At 43.2% G+C, this 21,702-nt stretch overlaps 1 protein-coding gene across 2 annotated transcripts in view; it reads right to left on the bottom strand.

Moving 5' to 3' along the window:
• VPS13B (vacuolar protein sorting 13 homolog B) overlaps nucleotides 1-21,702 on the bottom strand; it is a 1,018,523-nt gene that overhangs the window by 319,784 nt on the left and 677,037 nt on the right. The window lies entirely within an intron of this gene.

Raw genomic sequence — 21,702 nt, forward strand, 5'->3', positions numbered from 1 at the left:
TTCAACATTCATTCATTCATTCAATCATATTTATTTAGCGCTTACTGTGTGCAGAGCACTGGACTAAGCGCTTGGGAAGTACAAGTCGGCAACATATAGAGACGGTACCTACCCAACAACGGGCTCACAGTCTAGAAGGGGGCGACAGACCACAAAACAAAACACACAGTATGCATTTTCCGAGTCCCCACACCTTAAAATCAAGCCAAACTGATTTTCCATAGTTGGGATCCCAGCCACAATCCAAGAAGTGAGACAACTGCAACCCCTCCTATTCTCTCTCCTTTTTTCAAACCCCGCTCCACTTTCCTTCTATTCTCAGCCTCTGGGCAGGTGAGGAAGGGTAGCAAATGCTCATCCTTCTGGGTTATTCAAAAAAAGTGGCGGGGCCTAGGGGAGGACTAGACAATAGGGTTGCATAGGCTCTTGTGAGAATGTTTTTCATTCAGTATTTCCTTCCTTCAATAGTACTTACTGAGTGCTTTCTGTGAACAGAGCACTCAGCTAAGCAGTTGGCGGAAAATATAAGGATGAGAATTCAGACTTAGCCCCTAACTCATAGGGGACTCGTAACATAAGAATAAAAGAGAGGGAGGAGTAGGTAAGCAAAAGACTTGGTGAAACAACACAAGAACATAAAGACAACAATAAAAACTATAACTACTGTTCACCAAGGTGAAAGGAGTCTGGAAATAGAACAGTGCCCAGCGCTTAGAACAGTGCCCAGTGCTTAGAACAGTGCTTCGCACATAGTAAGCACTTAACAAATGCCATCATCATCATCATCAACATCAAAATGGCTCTTCACCAATCTAACAGGCTGGTCAGGGTCCAATAGCCACAATTTTCCAAGCATTCCCAATTTTTGGAAGGTGTCCAGATGCTTCTTCACCTTCAGCCTGGCCTGCTCAAAAGGGGAACAGGAAGGATCCCACAGGAGGTGTGTGTGTGTGTGTGTGTGTGTGTGTGTGTGTGTGTGTGTGTGTGTGTGTGTGTGTGTGTGTGTGTGTGTGTGTGTGTGTTGGGGTGTGTATGTTTTGGGGGGGTGGACAGCTGCTTGTTTTTACCCTAAAGCTCAGGAGCTCAGATAGAGCAGAAGCTTCCAAGAGGTACAGTGCTACCACCTCTCCTTTAGGAGAGAGAGACAGAAAGAGAGAGGTGTCCCTACAATTACAGGGATAAAACTCGAGGTGGGAATTTTGTCCATTGCAAAGGGATTAAACCTGAGCGAGAAATTTATGGAAGCACTTACTATTCACTTTCACCCACTTGGACTCAGTTATAATCCAAGGGCCCTAATCCTCTGAGAGGTATTAAGCGGGGCAAAATGAAACCCTAAATTAAAATGGTTCTTCCTAGGCCCCAATTTTCCATTTCTTCATTAGAAAGGCAGGGGAGAAGGCGAGCAAAAAAAATGAAAGGAGGAAAAGAAGAAAGGAAGAAAAAGGACACTGTTGGAAAGGGATTGGGGTAGGGGGGGTGGAAAATTATTTTGACCCTCTGGCGTGAGAAGCGCCGGGCTTCGGAGTTCTGGGTCGCCTCCAGTGTTATGCCAAGTAATCTGGTGCCGATACAGATCGTCGGAGTGATAATTACTTTCTTGAAAGACAAATTTCGCGAAGGAAATCTTCCACTGGTGTAACCAGCAGAACTTCGAGGGAATGCAGAAATGAAGACCACTGGAGGTCAGTCTTGGGCTTTTTCTCCTGGCATTCATAAAGACTTGAGGAAAGCTTCATTCCTGAGAGGGCTATTGATCATGAGGAGCAGGGTGAGTTGTATCTCCATCCCATTTACTCTATAATATGAGGTTTGATTGATTTTCGAAAGCTCTCTGCAACATCAACTGAAAACTGTATTTTACAACTGTTCTTAGGAAAATACACTGTATAAAACTTCAAAAAGAAACAGAGTATCTTCCGGAGAGCCAGTGGATTTATCCTGGACCAAACAGGAGGCTTGCAATAGGTCATTTCTACATGGTTTTTAATAAATTCAAACTTTAAAATGTTATCATTTCATTTATAGAAATAACACAAATGATATTTTTTGCTACTATACAAAATAGCGCAGCAAAATTCTCCCCTTCTAGACTGTGAGCCTGTTTGGTAGGCATTGTCTCTATTTGTTGCCGAACTGTACTGCCCAAGCGCTTAGCACAGTGCTATGCACACAGTAAGCGCTCAATATGACTGAACGAAAAAAGATATTTCTGATGAGTCTGTTGATGTCACCAAATTAATTGCATATGCCCAGTGAATAACGATTCTTCACCTTTCCCCTATCTTGGATTAGATTCGCACCAGAGAACGGTTTTCTATTCTTCTTGAGCAGTTTGAATGGATCTGGATCTTTTGGTCTGTATAGGGTGAGTTCCACCCAATCGCTATTTCAAAATTCAAAACCCTGTGGATTAACTGGAAACCACACAGCAGATTTAAGGGGTAGCTAACCTTGAGTTTCCAACCTTACGAGGGACAACTACACTAAATTTGGCTCTGAAAGAGAGGGAAAATCAGTTAAGGAAGGTGAACGGAGTAACAGAGCACACACATAAAACATCCTGTATTGGGTCACCCTATTTTAAAAATATTAAAAACAATTTTAAAAGAAAAATTTAAATATTTAAAAAAGAAGCAGTGTGGCTTAGCGGAAAGAGCACGAGCTTGGGATTCGGAGGCCGCGAGTTCTAATCCCAGCTCTGCAACCTGTCAGCTGTGTGACTTGGGGCAGGTCACTTAACTTCTCTGTGCCTCAGTTACCTAATCTGTAAAATGAGGATTAAAGACTGTGAGCCCCATGTGGGACAACTTGATTACCTTGTATCTGCCTCAGCACTTAGAACAGTGCTTGGCACATAATAAGCGCTTAACAAATATCATCATCGTTATTACTATTTTTAGAGAAGCAGTGTGGCTTAGTGGAAAGAGCCCAGGCTTGGGAGCCAGAGGTTGTGGGTTCTAGTCCCGGCTCTGCCACTTGTCAGCTGTGTGACTTTGGGCAAGTCACTTAACTTCTCTGGGCCTCAGTTACCTCATCTGCAAAATGGGGATTAAGACTGTAAGCCCAACGTGGGACAACCTGAATACCTTGTATCTACACCAGTGCTTAGAACAGTGCTTGGCATATAGTCAGCGCTTAAAAAATACCATTATTATTATTATTACTACTTTGGAATCTGATGCTATTTACACCCTTGGAATCTTTAGTTCCTCCACATATTGTGAGTGATCTAATGGCCTTATGCACGTGCTGTGTATAGAGATGCCATTCTGGCAATTTGATTTATTCATTCAATCGTATTTATTCAGCGCTTACTGTGTGCAGAGCACTGTACTAAGCGCTTGGGAAGTACAAGTCAGCAACATATAGAGATGGTCTCAGTTGTCTAGGAATACATGCTAAAAACAAAAACTAATATTAAAATTTACAGTACAACGCACTGGAAGCCAAAGTCAGAGACCATCTATATTAGTTGCCTGGGGGGAAAAACACTGGAAAAAGGTAGAAGTGAAATAAAATGAAGTATTCTTTGGGAAGCAGTGTGGCCTGGTGGAAAGAGCACAAGTCTAGGAGTCAGAGGACCTGGGTTCTAATCCCAACTCTGCCACTGTGTGACCTTGGGCAAATCACTTAACTTCTCCGTGCTTCCGTTTACTTATCTGTAAAATGGGGAAATGCCTGTTCACTCTCCTACCTAGACTGTGAGCTCTCCTGAAGGACACGGATTACGTCTCGCTTGATTATTTTAGATTTACCCCAGTGCTTAGTACGGTGCTTGGAATACAGTAAGAACTTAACTGTGATTATCATTATTATTAGTATTACTATATGTGAAGATAAGAGCCTTGCAAGGGTCTGATTTTACAGTCTGATCAGGTCTCCGGTTAAACTGATCCATAGGAGCCAAAATGAACAAGGAAATGATTCAGGGGAACAAGGTGGCACTTGGGCCGAGGAAACCATTTCACATACATTTTAGCTCTTCGCTCTCTTTGGGCAGTAAATTCAGGGGTTTGCCAGGACCAGCTGCTCATATCTATTCTTGATCCTGCCGTTCAACTCATTTTTCCTCGGGCTTCCCTAGAGGGTGGGCATGACAGCTCCCTTCTCTGACAGAAAGGATGACCCAAACACAGGCGACAACAATACACTACCTCCTCCAGAGCACTAAATAGATGCTGAGAGACTACATTTCCCCAACCTCCATCTCCTCTCCAATCCCCGCTGCCGTTGCTCTCATTACTATGATGTTTAGTTCGTAAGAAGTTGGATGGCCACTTTTTGCCCAGGATAGCATGTCATGGCAGATACTGCTCCCCAGAATGCTGCACTTGCTGTTGCTTCTATACCGGGTCAATCTGAACCACAGTCAATTTTTTAATGGAATTTGTTAAGCGCTTACCACATGCCAGGTACTGTACTAAATGCTGGGGTAGATTCATTCAATTGTATTTATTGAGCGTTTACTGTGTGCAAAGCATGGGAGAGGATAGTAAACAATAAACAATAAATACATTCCCTGCCCACAACGAGCTTACAGTCTACAGTAGATACAAGTTAATCAGGTTGGACACAGTCCCCGTCCCACATAGGGCTTTTAGTTTTAATACTTATTTTACAGAGGAAGTAACTGAGGCCCAGAGAAGTTAAGTGGCTTGCTCAAAGTCACACAGAGCAGACAAGTGGTGGCAGAATTAGAACCCAGGTCCTCTGACTCCTATGTCCATGCTCTTCCCATTAATAACAACAATAATAATAATAATAATAATGTTGGTATTTGTTAATTAGGTCATGCTGCTTCTACTATGCTACAATTCTACTATAACACAGAGCTGTGCTTTTGAAGAACCTCATTTTTTCAAGAAAAATGTGCAATAGTAACCATTGAGGCAATAAAAATGAAGGGGTTTATGGATAGATATTTCAGAGATAACACACACCCTGTACTGGCTTCTTTTTTCCCCCACATGTCCACCATTAGCACAGTGCCTTTCACCCTTGCCATTTATTTGACTGTATTTGTAAAATGATAAATACAAAGAAGTATCAAGTACTGTAGGGTATCCCAAAGTAAGGCCAAGGTGAAAGATGAACACTGTAGCAGTACCACGCTTTAAGCCACGCCATATAAATAATAAATAAATAATAATGGTATTTATTAAGCGCTTACTATGTGCAAAGCACTGTTCAAAGCACTGACTTAGAACAGGCACCCGACTATTTTTTCTATACCAATGCTACTTGTGCCAACTTGTTGATCAATGTTACACCACAACAAGGCTTGTGTTTTGAAAGAATATTCCCTGTTTCTTCCCTTGACCTGTCAAAAGTGCAGAATGCAAATGCATTACAGCAATCGACGGCATTGATTGGGACTTTACTATGTGCAAAGTAAACAGTTGGAGGAGTCTGTGAGAGTTTGCAGACATGATCCCTGTCCTCAGTGAGCTTGCATACTCATGGGCAAATATGAACTGTTTTTCTTGTAATTTATGGGCATAGTTTAAGCCCAGACTTAAGCCCCTGTAGGACTCGGCCAGGGTGGAATTAGCATTTCTCAATTCTAGGAGTCTCCTTTGGAGATACCTAAAACAACCTGGGTATCTATGAAGAGAAAGCAAGTAAAGGCCAGGTAATGCAGGTAGTAGTAGTGGTGCTGGTGGTACTATTTATTAAGTGCGTACTCTTTGAAAATCCATGTAGTTGGGTCAGCCTCCCCACTGATCAGTTCTTCATTCCTTATTTCTTGGCATTTTTTCTACAAATTCTTTTGTTCCGGCACAACATTTAATATCATTTTGGCCCTACTTGAGATGTAGAGGCTTCAGTACCAATCGATGGTGCTTGAGTGCTTACTGTATGCAGAGCACTGTACTAAAAGCTCAGGATAGTACAACAGAGATAGAGACACATTCCCTGACCACAAAGAGTGCACTATCTAGAGTGGGAGATGGATAGTAAAATAAATTGATTATGGATATGTACATAAGTGCTGTGGGGCTGAGGGAGGGGTGAATATTATGTGGTTAAAAGGTACAGATCCGAGTGACTGGGCAACACAGAAGGGAGGCCGGGGAGAGGGAAACATGGCTTAGTTGGGGAAGGCCTCTTGGAGGAGATCAATCAATCAATCAATTGTATTTATTGAGCGCTTACTGTGTGCAGAGCACTGTACTAAGTGCTTGGGAAGTACAAGTTGACAACATATAGAGACAGTCCCTACCCAACAGTGGGCTCACAGTCTAAAAGGGGAGATGTCATTTTAATAAGGCTTTGAAGGTGGGGAAAGTGGTGGTCTGTTATTTATGAAGGGGGAGGGATTCCCAGGCCAGAAAAAGGACATAGTCAAGTGGTCGGCAGCAAGCTAGCTGAGACTGCGGTACAGTTCAGTCATTAATTCACTCAAGCATTCAATCATATTTATTGAGCACTTACTGTGTGCAGCGTATTGTACTAAGTGCTTAGGAGAGCACAGTGTAACAGTAAACAGACACATTCCCCGCCCACAATGAGTTTACAGTCTAGAGGCAGCTTACAGCCTAGAGAGAGTTTACAGTGCAGAGGGCCACTGCATAACTAGGGATAGGAGGAGGAAGGCAGGAAAAGGAAAGTCACTACAGCTATTGATCTGACTTCTCCTTTATTCCTCGCACACACTCTAGGCTAATGGCATAGTTGGCATAGTGCTGCCAGAAAAATGCACCAAATTGATTCAGCTGCAAAGACCCGTGGCCTGCCTTCTCAGGTTCTTCAGCAGCCTGTCAGATTGGCCCAGAATGCACTTATAAAGCCATAACAACAGGTGGAGGAGACAGTCATTAAAGGTAGGTTTAAAACACACAAAAGGAAGCACGGAATTCATTACAACATTCATTCATTCATTCAATCGTATTTACCGAGCGCTTACTGTGTGCAGAGCACTGTACTAAGCACTTGGGAAGTACAAATCGGCAACATATAGAGACGGTCCCTACCCAATAACGGGCAGCCCCAAACTATCAACTGGTGTAAGACTGGATAAATTCATTGATGAGCATTTCATAATGGGTTACTGGAAGATAATTATGGTTGGAAGGGGAACATTCAAAACCACTAGGAAGGATGCTTAAGAAGGTAACCGCCGCATTATTTCTCCAGTGTCCTGTTGCCATTGTAAGAGGCAGAATATTAGGCTGGTCAGGACACCGGCCTGATCAAATAATGACTTTTAAGGTCTTTTGTTCCCTCTCTTCCAATTCACAATGTAAATAATCTCATCATCTTTCCAAAAGGAAGAAGGGATTGTAGAAAAATGGGATGCAACATATCCAATAGAAACGCCTTTTCACTCTCTTCTTCAACTTGCCTCAGACACTGCGGGTTCTAATAACAATAATAATGATAATATAATAATACCAACATTGGTATTTGTTAAGTGCTTACTAGGTGCCATGCACATTATTAAGCACTGTGGTATGCACAAAATAATTAAGTCGAACAGAGTCCCTGTCCCCCATGGGGATCACAGTCTAATTAGGGAGGAAAGCTGGTAATAATAATAATTGTGGTATTTGTTAAGTACTTAGTTTTGTTGCCAGGCACTGTACTTAACACTATACTAAGCCCCCATCCCACGTGGGCCTCACAGTCTCAATCCCCATTTGGCAGATGAGGTAATGGTGGTACCTCGCCTGTGAATCGACACCTTATCATGGTCGGAGTGTTTGTGTCTGCGATGAAGCTTAGAGTTATGCCATCTAGGGCTAACCATAACAGCCCTAATGGAAAAGTCTGAGCCGAAACGTCAAAGTGGATTCACCTCTGATGGGCAGCAGTGGTGTGGGAAAGCATCAAAGATGAATGATCAAGTGATCAAAACATTGATCAAAGATGATGGCAGAGACTCAAGTTTTTACCGCACAGAAGACGACAATGGTAAACCACTTCTGTATCTTTACCAAGATAACTCTATGGATATACATACAGAATGACTTTATGACAGAAGATGGGCGCTCTGAAGAGGGTGGGTCCATGGAGTCGCTATGGGTCGGAAATGACTCCACAGCATTTGAAGAGGAGGAACTGAGGCACAGAGAAGAGAAGTGATTTACCCAAGGTATTGAACCCCCATTTTACAGATAAGGAAACTGCAGTACAGAGACCTTAAGGGAGTTGCCCACGCCACTTGGCAGAACCAGCATTAGAACCCAGGTCCTCTGACTTCTAGGCCTGTACTCTTTTCACTAGGCCATGCGTTCTATTTATTTTCAACATAATGATTTGTGGGTCACTTATATGCTCTTATATTCTGATGGGAATTCATTTTAAAAGAATCTCTAAACTGAGAATTTTTACATATGGAAAGAATGGATTATAATAGCACTGGTGGTATTTTCTTTTCTTAAGGGGTTCTTTAGGGATGTGGGTGAAATAATTATTAATGAGCAAGTAAAGCTTTTTTCTAATCACATCTACCACTTTTGAAGCTGATCTCCCACCATAAGAGCCTTAAAAATGGTTACAGTCTACTTCTCCATAGAAATTTAAACAGAGTAAAATAAAGATGGTTAAATTCTATTAGTCAGACTGTGCACCAGATTATGAACAGGTTTTAGTTCAAAAAAAAAAAAAAGAACAAAAGGTCTCCTTATATGATAGACCTGGTTGCTTTAGGACATAATCTCTACTAGGAGAAGTAGTGTGGTTTAGTGGAAAGAGTACGGGTTTAGGAGTCAGAGGTCATGGGTTCTAATCCCAGCTCCACTGCTTGTCTGCTGTGTGACTTTGGACAAGTCACTTAACTTCTCTGTGCCTCAGTTGCCTCATCTGTAAAATGGGGATTAAGACTGTTAGCCCCATGTGGGACAACCTGATTACCTTGTATTCCCCTCCAGCGCTTAGAACAGTGCTTGGCACATAGTAAGCGCTTAACAAATGCTATCATTGTTATTATACTCTGGGCTATCCAGGCTGAGGGAAAATAGTTGAATTCTACAGGTTACAATCAAAACTGGACACTCCTTGACTGACCTTTTCCCACTACCAATACAAAGGAGCTGAACAATGCTCAGACTTTTTTGACCTACCCTAAAAGTTATACCTGAGGGGACAATAAGGAATTCAAAAGATGTTGTCAAAATTTAGTGCTGATCATCTGAGTGTCATTTTAAAACCTTTTGAATCAACTCCTCTACAAGAATGCTAAAACCATTTCATCTGTAAAAACGTACAGATGATTAGAAATCACTTTTCAGAATTAGCAAAATACTCTGGATTGTCAATTAATCTAAAGAAGGCATTGATACGATACCAGCTTTTACCTACACAAAGGATACACATAGCCACGAATCTCCATCAGCAAAACAGAGCTGAATGCCATGAATTCTGGCATTTAAGCAGCACACTGTCCAAAATGATGCAATGATAGATACCAAGGCATAAAATTAAATCAAGATGACTAATATGATTTGGGAGGACTGACAGAGTGAGGGATCATCATGGTATCAAAATTCTGATTAAGCAGGAGGGATACGGAGCAAATGTGGAATCCAACCTTCTTTATGGCTCTGAAACTTGGTTTTACCTCAGACACCACATCCGATTTCCAGGGCAGTTCTGTCAAAGCCACCTATATGCCTCGCTTAACATTAAATGACAAGACAGGATAACAAACAATGAAGTCCTGGCACATAGTCAATGCACCATCATTGAAGCCTGCTCACCGATCCTGTCTTTTCTGGCAGGGCATGTGACAATAATAGAGGACAGCAGGATACGCAAGTAGATGCTCTATAGTAGCTAACTGGGGAAATCATAAACAGGGGAACAAAAGAAACATTTTAGAACCATAACAAGGTAAAACCTTCCACTATTTGGTATAGTTAACAGATGGAATACAGCCAAAATAAACCAGTTTGATGCACAGAAACTTGAAATGGGGCAATTTTCTCAGAACAGATGCTTTAAGTGGGAGAACAGAAAGGGTACCAGGAACTGGGGTTAAAAAGTATAAGCTAAACAAGGGTCTATTTCAATAATAATAATCATGGTATTTAAACACGGCTCTGATGCAGAAGAGACAATTGGTAATGTTTTGTTTTTACCAGCTCCACCTTTCCACAATGATCCAGAGATACTACTGACAAATATGTAAATGCATATTACAAATATATATATATATTCTATGGATACACTACCAGAACACTTGTGGATGGAGACTGGGGCGTTCTGGGGGAGATGTGTCCATGGAGTCAGAGACGACTCAACAGCATAAGACCAGACGTATACATTCAGCTGGGGGATTGTGAAACCTCTTATTTGAGTGCATTAAAAGCCACAAAGGTAATGTCGAATAAGTAATGTTATGAAGATAAAAAAAATTATTATTTATTTTCCCAATTCTCTCTAATTCACTACAGTGTGCTTCTTGCTTTGAGACCACCAGACCATACTGGAGTAATAATAATAATAATAATAATAACGATGGTATTTGTTAAGCCCTTACTATGTGCAAAGCACTGTTCTAAGCGCTGGGGGGGATACAAGGTGATCAGGTTGTCCCACGTGGGCTCACAATCTTAATCCCCATTTTGCAGATGAGGGAACTGAGGCACAGAGAAGCTAAGTGACTTGCCCAAAGTCACACAGCTGACAACTGGCGAAGCCGGAATTTGAACCCATGACCTCTGACTCCAAAGCCCGGGCTCTTTCCACTGAGGCACGCTGCTTCTCTAACACTGAGACTACCAAGTGATATATGGATTAGGGAGGAAAAGGACGAGCAGAGAAGGCTCATTTGCAAAGGTACAGTCAGAAGGGGAGCAGGAGGAGGAGGAGGAAGGAATGTTAAATTAGTGTTATAAGTTATATTCTTTCTTTTCCAGGAAATACAGTGCATGGATCAAAGAACTCCCACCTTCAGTTCCCCAATGATGTGGTTCCCTTATGTGCCCCTAAAAATATGGTTTTTATTTTGTTGGAAAAAAAAATAAAATGTTTAATTTGTTCTAAAACACTGGTTTCAAAAAATAAACATATGTTACTCCTTACATACTATACTTCTGTAAGTAGGTTTAATACGATGATTACTTGCTATTCATGAATAGCAGAGTAATTACTGCAGCCAAATGCACATAACCTTGGGCAGTTTCAGCTCATTCAGGCCTAGATTTGGTCAGTATTTTAAAAGTGTTTTTTAAAAAAACCCGTTTTAAACAAATGATTGCTTCTTGAACTAAAGACAATGACAGTCTATATGCTACTCTTCATCACCATATGTTTTTAAGTTTGCAATCAGAATGAAATGGTGAAATCTGAAGTTTGGAACCTGGGAATCAACTACAACAAGCAGTGTGCCTAAAACATGCTCAACTTTTATGCCAATTCCATGTGCAGGGTACCAAAGGAATGTGGAGGTTCAGAGTCTTGATGCACAGATGGAATGATGTTGCAGAGGAGGGGGTTTAGCTACACCAGGAACTCAAGGAAGCAGGAGATTCTGTGGAGCAGGTGGAATTTGCCCCACACATCCGCACATCTGCGAAGCTAGCTCTCTTCCTCCCTTCAAAGCCCTACTGAGAGCTCACCTCCTCCAGGAGGCCTTCCCAGACTGAGCCCCCTCTTTCCTCTCCTCCTCCCCATCCCCCCCCGCCCTCCCTCCTTCCCCTCCTCACAGCACCTGTATATATGTTTGTACAGATTTATTACACTATTTTACTTGTACATATTTACTATTCTATTTATTTTGTTAATGATGTGCATTTAGCTATAATTCTGTTTCTTCTGACAACTTTACACCTGTCCACATGTTTTGTTGTCTGTCTCCCCCTTCTAGACTGTGAGCCCGTTGTTGGGTAGGAACTGTCTCTATATGTTGCCAACTTGTACTTCCCAAGTGCTTAGTACAGTGCTCTGCACACAGTAAGCACTCAATAAATACGATTGAATGAATGAATGAATTTGTTCAAGAGGAAGGGGTGTCACATAGCAAAGTAGCTAACACAGTGATACAAAAAATGGTAAAAGTAGTAGAGCAGTTTTTACACTTAAATCTTTTAGACTGTGAGCCCACTGTTGGGTAGGGACTGTATATGTTTCCAACTTGTACTTCCCAAGCGCTTAGTACAGTGCTCTGCACACAGTAAGCGCTCAATAAATACGATTGATTGACTTAAATCTGTGGATGTCCATGGGAAGCGTGGAGGTGTCCAGAGAGAACTGAATAGGGCATTTGAGGAAATCAATGAGGGCTATTTAGACTGTCCATCATGTGGGGTGGGGATGTGGGGGGGAAGCAGATGTGAAAACTGGCAAAAAAGCAAAGTCAACATATACAGATGCTTCTATGTAAGGCTTTTTTAGTATTCAGTAAATGGCCCAAAGAACAAAGATCTCAAACAGGACTAAAAACAAGTGGGCTAAATTCATTTCCCTGACTGGGGAGGTCCCATGTGATATTGAGGCTGTTCTGTTTGTACCTACCTCATTGCTTAGCATGTAGGAAGTGCTTAATAAATACCATTACTAATTACTCTAATGCTAGAAGCCTAAACCATTAAATGGGTGAATCGGGAATCCTTGGCACCTAGTGAGGACCTTGACAGAGCTAGCCTTTCGGAGACTGAGGGGTGAAAACCTGTCGGGAGCAGTGTTTCCAGCCTGTAATCGCCCCAAAAAATGTCAGGATGCAGGCAGAGGTGCCATATATGAAAGAGACAATCAATCAATCAATCAATCAATCGTATTTATTGAGCGCTTACTATGTGCAGAGCACTGTATTAAGTGCTTGGGAAGTACAAATTGGCATCACACAGAGACAGTCCCTACCCAACAGTGGGCTCACAGTCTAAAAGGGGGAGACAGACAACAGAACCAAACATACCAACAAAATAAAATAAGTAGGATAGAAATGTACAAGTAAAATAAATAAATAAATAAATAAATAAATAGAGTAATAAATATGTACAACCATATATACATATATACAGGTGCTGTGGGGAAGGGAAGGAGGTAAGACGGGGGGATGGAGAGGGGGACGAGGGGGAGAGGAAAGAAGGGGCTCAGTCTGGGAAGGCCTCCTGGAGGAGGTGAGCTCTCAGCAGGGCCTTGAAGGGAGGAAGAGAGTTAGCTTGGCGGATGGGCAGAGGGAGGGCATTCCAGGCCTGGGGGATGACGTGGGCCGGGGGTCGATGGCGGGACAGGCGAGAGCGAGGTACAGTGAGGAGATTAGTGGTGGAGGAGCGGAGGGTGAGGGCTGGGCTGGAGAAGGAGAGAAGGGAGGTGAGGTAGGAGGGGGCGAGGTGATGGACAGCCTTGAAGCCCAGGGTGAGGAGTTTCTGCTTGATGCGCAGATTGATCGGTAGCCATTGGAGGTTTTTGAGGAGGGGAGTAATATGTCCAGAGCGTTTCTGGACAAAGATAATCCGGGCAGCAGCATGAAGTATGGATTGAAGTGGAGAGAGACACGAGGATGGGAGATCAGAGAGAAGGCTAGTGCAGTAGTCCAGACAGGATAGGATGAGAGCTTGAGAGCTTGAATTAGCAGGGTAGCGGTTTGGATGGAGAGGAAAGGGCGGATCTTGGCAATGTTGCGGAGCTGAGACCGGCAGGTTTTGGTGACGGCTTGGATGTGAGGGGTGAATGAGAGAGCAGAGTCGAGGATGACACCAAGGTTGCGGGCTTGTGAGACGGGAAGGATGGTAGTGCCGTCAACAGAGATGGGAAAGTCAGGGAGAGGACAAGGTTTGGGAGGGAAGACAAGGAGCTCAGTCTTCGACATGTTGAGCTTTAGGTGGTGGGCGGACATCCAGATGGAGATGTCCTGAAGGCAGGAGGAGATGCGAGCCTGGAGGGAGGGGGAGAGAGCAGGGGCAGAGATGTAGATCTGGGTGTCATCAGCGTAGAGATGATAGTTGAAGCCGTGGGAGCGAATGAGGTCACCAAGGGAGTGAGTGTAGATTGAGAACAGAAGGGGACCAAGCACTGAACCTTGGGGAACCCCCACAGTAAGAGGATGGGAGGGGGAGGAGGAGCCTGCAAAAGAGACTGAGAAAGAACGACCGGAGAGATAAGAGGAGAACCAGGAGAGGACGGAGTCTATGAAGCCAAGGTCAGATAACGTGTTGAGGAGAAGGGGGTGGTCCACAGTGTCAAAGGCAGCTGAGAGGTCGAGGAGGATTAGGACAGAGTATGAGACGTTGGATTTGGCAAGCCGGAGGTCATTGGTGACCTTTGAGAGCGCAGTTTCCGTGGAATGAAGGGGACGGAAGCCAGACTGGAGGGGGTCGAGGAGAGAGTTGTTGTTGAGGAATTCTAGGCAGCGCGTGTAGACAACTACACAGTAGTAGACAACAAACAGTAAGAACATAAAACTTAGCTGACACAAGGAGTGGCAAGGATAGGAATTCTCAACAAACAAAAATACCATAGGTGTGTTCTCTACCGCACCTGCCAAAGATGAGTAAAGTGATACGGAAATGTCAGACAGGGACTATGTATTTTACTTCCCGGATTAAGCCCTCTTTTTCCCGGCTCGCTCGCCCTTCTGCTTAGTCTGTGCACTTGGATCAAGGCTGTCCATCACCTCGCCCCCTCCTACCTCACCTCCCTTCTTTCCTTCTACATCCCAGCCCGCACCCTCTGCTCCTCTGCAGCTAACCTCCTCACTGTGCCTCTTTCTCGCCTGTCATTCATTCATTCAATCGTATTTATTGAGCGCTTACTGTGTGCGGAGCACTGTACTAAGCGCTTGGGAAGTACAAGTTGGCAAAACACAGAGATGGTCCCTACCCAACAGTGGGCTCACAGTCTAGAAGTCTGTCCCGCCATCGACCCCCAGCCCACGTCCTCTCCCTGGCCTGGAATGTCCAAACGCTTAGTACAGTGTTCTGCACACAGTAAGCACTCAATAAATACAATTGAATGAATGAATGAATTGAATGCCCTCCCTCCACACATCCACCACGTTAGCTCTCTTCCTCCCTTCAAAGCCCTACTGAGAGCTCACCTCCTCCAGAAGGCCTTCCCAGACTGAGCCCCCTCTTTCTTCTCCCCCTCCTCCCCCTCCCCATCCCCCCACCTTACCTCCTTCCCCTCCCCACAGCACCTGTATATATGTATTTGCATATATGTTTGTACATATTTACTACTCTATTGTACTTGTACATATCTATTCTATTTATTTTATTTTGTTAATATGTTTTGTTTTGTTGTCTGTCTCCCCCTTCTAGACTGTGAGCCCGCTGTTGGGTAGGGACTGTCTCTGCATGTTGCCAACTTGTACTTCCCAAGTGCTTAGTACAGTGCTCTGCACATAGTAAGCGCTCAATAAATACGATTGAATGAATGAATGAATGAATTTGGGCATTTGATATTTGCCCCACAACCAACTTCTCAGCACTTATGTACATATATTTAAATTTCATAGTATTAATTACTTATTTATCTATATTAATATCTGCCCCACCCTCCCCCAGACTGTAAACTCGTAATGGGCAGGGAATGTGTCTGCTAATTCTGTTGTATTGTACTCTTCCAAACAGTACAGTGTTCTGCACATAGTAAGCGCTCAATAAATACTATTGATCACTTCTGCTGTATGTTACCATATGGTTAGTTCAATGCTCTGTACTTAATAAATGCTGCTGCTGATGTTGATGAAGGAATGCCCAAGCTGATAACGGCGTGGCTCAGTGGAAAGAGCATGGGTTTTGGAGTGAGAGGTCATGGGTTCAAATCCCAGCTCTGCCAATTGTCAGCTATGTGACTTTGGGCAAGTCACTTAACTTCTCTGTGCCTCAGTTACCTCATCTGTAAAATGGGGATTAAGACTATGAGCCCCCTGTGGGACAATCTGATCACCTTGTAACCTCCCCAGCGCCTAGAGCAGTGCTTTGCATGTAGTAAGCACTTAATAAATGTCATTATTATTATTATTATCATAACAAAAACATCTTCAAGAAGCCTGTAGGGAAATCAATGGGGCTACTTGATGACTAGGGAGTAAAAGGTTCACCTTTGGCATGAAAAGGAGATGATACAACAAAGTTCAACAAATCCTTCAGTTTAATCTTCACTAAAAACATCTTTCAATCTTGATTAAAAAACACTTTAGCAAGATTCGCACACAAATTGGCTTGGTAGCAGACAGGTAAGGGGGAAATGGAGCAAACTGTGGTGCCCACCCAGGATAAACACCAGGATTGGGTGGCATCCACCCAAGGGTTCTAAGGGAAGTCAGAGTCTCAGAAGGGAGGTTGCAGAAATTGTGCAGGCGTGTGTAACCTATTTTTACTAATAACCACTGTACCAGAGAATTGGCCGATTACCAGTCTAACTCCAATCTATAAAAACAGTTCATTTCTACATCTGGGAAAATTTGCAGAATCAGTAATTAAGTTTAGGGTCAGTGAAAACACAACCTTTTGGGAGGAAAGGCAACCTGGTTTCTGAGGGAGAATCATACCTCTGTAATCTGCTGGAGTCCTTTAAAGGAGTCAATAAGCACATGTATAGAGGGGTATTAGCCACAGATCGAGGCTCTTGCTTTGTGAGACTGAATTTGGGGCTGCTTAGCCACATGACTCCAAACTAGGACTACAGTTTTTCATTTTTCATTTAGAATGATCTGAGGAAGATTTGGGACTAGAAACTTCAGCCAGATCCCAGTTGAAAGTTCTGTGAAGGTACCAGTAATCACAGCTAAACCCGATTCCCAAAAAAGATCATAACCAAAGTTAGGATTTTAACAGTACTAGTAACTGGAAAGAAGAGTAACAAAAAATATCAAAGCCAAGATGCGCAAGATCCGAGGTTACTGAGATTCAGAGCCATAGGGGTTAAACTTGATGATTTGATTGCCAGAAATCAATCACCATTTGGCTCGGCAACTACATGACTGTCTGAAGGCTCTGGTTGAGGAAGTGGCTGGAAAACAAGGATTTAATATACAATAACCCCAAATTAACTCACCCAGAACTTCCTTTTTATCCTAAGGAAGTCTAAGCAGAGGGAAATACTTTACCACAGGGAACTTCTTCTGGTTGGGTCTCAGGGCAGCAGACGGGCAAACCCAGAATACCACACGAAGCTCAAAACTGAATTTTTCTCTTACTCTTCCTCAGGTGAGCTTGAGTCCACCCCAAGAGGTACTTTTCCACTACCAGAAGAGGATCCATTCTCCTCCCAGAATGTCCAACAGCTTCTGGATTGTAAAGACAAAACTGTCTTCTTTACACCTGCTACTTCTGTTCACAAGGATCAGTGGTATTTATTGATCTCTTACTGTAACTAGAGAACTGCATTAAGCACTTGGGAGAATACAATATGAGAGAGTTGCTAGACATGATCCCTGTCCACATGGAACTTCATAATAAATTGCAGATAGGGGAAATGGCAGAGTATATGGATATTGAATATAAATGTTTAGGGGCAACTCTCATGTGCAGATCCAAGTGCATAGGTGATGCAGAGGGGAGAGTGGGTAGGAGAAATGAGGGCTTAGTCACGGAAGGCTTCTAGGAGGAGAGTGATTTTAGAAGGATATTGAAGGTAGGGAGATTGGTGGACTGTTGAATATGATGGGGAAGAAAGTTTCAAGCCAGAGGGAAGACTTAAAGCTCCCTCCTCCAATTCATTCATTCATTCAATCGTATTTATTGAGTGCTTACTGTGTGCAGAGCACTGTACTAAGCACTTGGGAAGTACAAGTCGACAACATATAGAGACCGTTCCTACCCAACAACGGGTTCAGTCTAGAAGCAGGAAACAGACAGAAAAACAAAACAGGTAGACAGGTGTCAAAATCATCAGAACAAACAGAATTAAAGCTATATGCTCATCATTAACAAAATAAATAGAATAGTAAATATATACAAGTAAAATAAATACAGTAATAAAACTGTACAAACATATATACAAGTGCTGTGGGGAGGGGAAGGAGGTAGGAGGATGGGGAGGACGAAATGAAAAAGGGGGCTCAATTTGGAAAGGGCTCCTGGAGGAGGTGAGCGCTCAGTAGGGCTTTGAAGGGAGGAAGAGAGAGCTAGCTTGGTGGGTGTGTGGAGGGAGGGCATTCCGGGCCAGGGGGAGGACGTGGGCTGGGGGATGACGGCGGGACAGGTGAGAATGAGGTACAGTGAGGAGGTTAGCAGCGGCAGAGGAGCAGAAGGTGCAGGCTGGGCTGGAGAAGGAGAGAAGGGAGGTGAGGTAGGAGGGGGCGAGGTGATGGACAGCCTTGAAGCTGAGAGTGAGGAGTTTTTGCTTGATTCATAGGTTGACAGGCAGCCACTGGAGATTTTTGAGGAGGGGAGTGACATGCCCAGAGCAGTTCTGCACAAAGGTTATCTGGGCAGCAGAGTGAAGTATAGACTGAAGTGGGGAGTGACAGGAGGATGGGAGATCAGAGAGGAGGCTGATGTAGTAGTCCAGTTGGGAGAGGATGAGAGATTGAACCAGCAAGGTAGTGGTTTGAAAGGCCAATGTTGGCCTTTAATATCTAGCATGGGAAACTAATAGTCATATTTCTATTTATAAAAATCTTTTTGACAAGTTTGAAAAACTGGAAAGACAGGGCATTGTTTGTCATGGATAAGAAGGTAGGAATAGGCAGTCATTACCTGCCTACGATGTAAAAATGTTATTCAAAGCCCATCATGAGCCTAAACTATTGAGTAAGTCTCAATATTACAAATCACCACTTTGTCTAATATAATAATTATGATACTTGTTAAGTGCTTATTATGTGCCAAGCAGTGTTCTAAGCGCTGGGGCAGATACAAGGTAATCAGGTTGTCCTATGTGGGACTCACACTTTTAATCCCAGTTTTACAGATGAGGTAACTGAGGCTCAGGGAAGTTAAGTGACTTGCCCAAGGTCACACAGCAGACAAGTGACGGAGCCAGGATTACAACCCATGTCCTCCAACTCCCAAGTCTGTGCTCTTTCCACTAAGCCACGCTGCTTCTCTAATATTTCACACCCTATCATACTAAGCTTACCAAAAAGCTATAATACAGTTAATTCCCTAACACCAGAAACCTTCTTCCAACTATCCTGTACAACACAATAATAATAATTATCATAAATATATTATTTAAGAGCTTACTTGGTGCCAAGCACTGTTCTAAGCACTGAAGTAGATACTAGGTAATCAGGTTGGACAGTCCCTGTCCCATGGGGGGCTCACAATCCTTATTCCCATTTTACAGATGAGATAACTGAGGCAGAGAGAAGTGAAGTGACTTGCCCAAGGTGAGCAGCGGACAAGTGGCGGGGCCGGGATTAGAACCTACATCCTCAAGCCCGTGCTCTCACCACTAGACCATGCCTTAGACTACTGCTGTACTGACTAGGAACTGTCGCTGTGGCTACAGGTGGGATGCAGACTCAGCCATGAAGAGTCCGAAATTCTTCTTCTCTAGTCATAGCAACCTATTGATTTTTGTTCTCATTTTGGGCATTTTTCCTTGTCCTATACGTTGATTTTTCCTCTCAGGGTCACATCTGGAGAATACTTTCCAGTATTCTACCAGTCTTGACTATGGGAGGGAGAGTCAAGCGGAGGCATATCCATTCCACTCCTAGCTTGGGCAGTGGCTAGAGAGTGGCAGGCCACCTGCTACAAGTCAAAACTCACCTGTGCTGGGCAGCAGTGGCATGGGAGAGAGTCGAGGGCACAGATCCAGGTTTATTGCACGGAAGGAGGCAATGGTAAACCGCTTCTGTATTTTTACCAAGAAAACTCTGGATGCACTACCAGAACGATTGCAGATGGAGGTGGGGTGTTCTGAGAGAGATGTGCCGATGGCATTGCTATGGGTCAGACACGACTTGACAGCACAAGACAACAACGATATGATTTAGTGTTTTACTATTTTATCTCTCTGTCTCCAATCCCTTATCCTCCTCTTTATATTATTTAGATTATGAGCCCCTTGAGGGTCAGAGATCACGTCTAATTCCCCAACTGTTTATTCTTTCCCAGCGCTTAGAACAGTGCTCGGCACATAGTCAGCACTTAATAAATACTATTACTGCTCTGCTACTATTGTCCCCAATGGGGTTTACAATATAAGGTTGCCCCATGTGGGGCTCACAATCTTAATCCCTATTTTCCAGGTGAGGTCACTGAGGCCCAGAGAAGTGAAGTGACTTGCCCAAAGTCACCCAGCTGACAAGTGGGTGAGAAGCAGCGTGGCTCAGTGGAAAGAGCATGGGCTTCGGAGTTAGAGGTCATGGGTTCAAATCCCAGCTCCGCCACTCATCAGTTGTGTGACTTTGGGCAAGTCACTTAACTTCTCTGTGCCTCAGTTCCCTCATCTGTAAAATGGGGATTGACTGTGAGCCCCTTGTGGGACAACCTGATCACCTTGTAACCTCCCCAGCGCTTAGAACAGTGCTTTGCACATAGTAAGCGCTTAATAAATGCCATTATTATTATTATTATTAAGTGGTGGAGCTGAGATTTGAACCCATGACCTCTGACTCCAAAGCTCGGGCTCTTTCCGCTGAGCTACGCTGCTTCTGTATTTGGCAGAGTCGGGGGGAGTGATGGTGATGATGATTCTAGACTGTGAGCCCACTGTTGGGTAGGGACCGTCTCTATATGTTGCCAACTTGTACCTCCCAAGCGCTTAGTACAGTGCTCTGCACACAGTAAGTGCTCAATAAATACAATTGAATGAATTTAGCCCATTTGTATGAGATACCTTTTTCTACAGACTACTTGTTGTGTACTAGAAAAGTCAGATCTTTTAAACTATACAGTCCATGGCTCTATTGTTTCCTTTAGTGTTCTTTTTTTAATAAGTGTGTCAAACTGAAACCACAGGTTAACAAAGTGATAGAATTACAGAACAACTATTCATCACCAAATGTTAAAATTGGCTTCTCTGTACTTAAACGAGCTAAAGAAGACAAAGAAATCAGACAAATGAATAACCAAAAACCTAAAACATATCACTTTAAAGAACAGAATCCAGAGACAGCCACAGAACTCGTGACATAAGTAAAACAACATTTTGAAGAAGAAGTCATTTTCTTCAACTACATACTTATGGGAGACTTACTGTATGTATAGCTGTGATTAATGGAAGTCTAAGTGGAGGAGGGAAGAAAGCAAAACAAAGCATGCATATTCGGAAAAGCAACCAGCAAGCAGACTTCCTTGCAGAATGCTCACGTGTGCTGCAGTTACAAAGTAAGCCTTCCCCAGAACACCAGTTCAAAATTAAAATTCTGGGCAGACATTCAACTTTCATGATTATGTCCATTCTTCACTGAGCATGGAAAACTAGTCTTTTTCTAGTTATTTATTGAAGATATTCCCATAGTACACTTGCATTGTTCACTTCCAAGAGAGGCCCTGATCCTGTAAAAATAGCTACGTGAAAGCTGTAACCATGTTTCCTGCATTACATTTTAGAAGGTTCAGCAAGGTAAAGAAATAATATAATGCTCGGACAGAGGCTTTCTAAAGGATGGGTGATAGTGACTTTCCAAATGTGCATTTCGAGAAAGAGTATGGGCAGACCAAATTTAATCAATGAAAACAACTCAGAATGATCTTTGGATAAACAGCCCAGTTAAAGCAAAAGATTGGATAGCTCGCATATCTTCTTTCTTTTACTTGCACTCTAGCTACCACAATGGTGGGAATGAACAGGAAACTGCCCCCCACTCCCCCCCAGCAAAATACACACATACACTGCTCCCTCTCCCCT

Source organism: Tachyglossus aculeatus, chromosome 4 (genome assembly GCF_015852505.1).
Source record: "Tachyglossus aculeatus isolate mTacAcu1 chromosome 4, mTacAcu1.pri, whole genome shotgun sequence".
Lineage (NCBI taxonomy): Eukaryota > Metazoa > Chordata > Mammalia > Monotremata > Tachyglossidae > Tachyglossus > Tachyglossus aculeatus.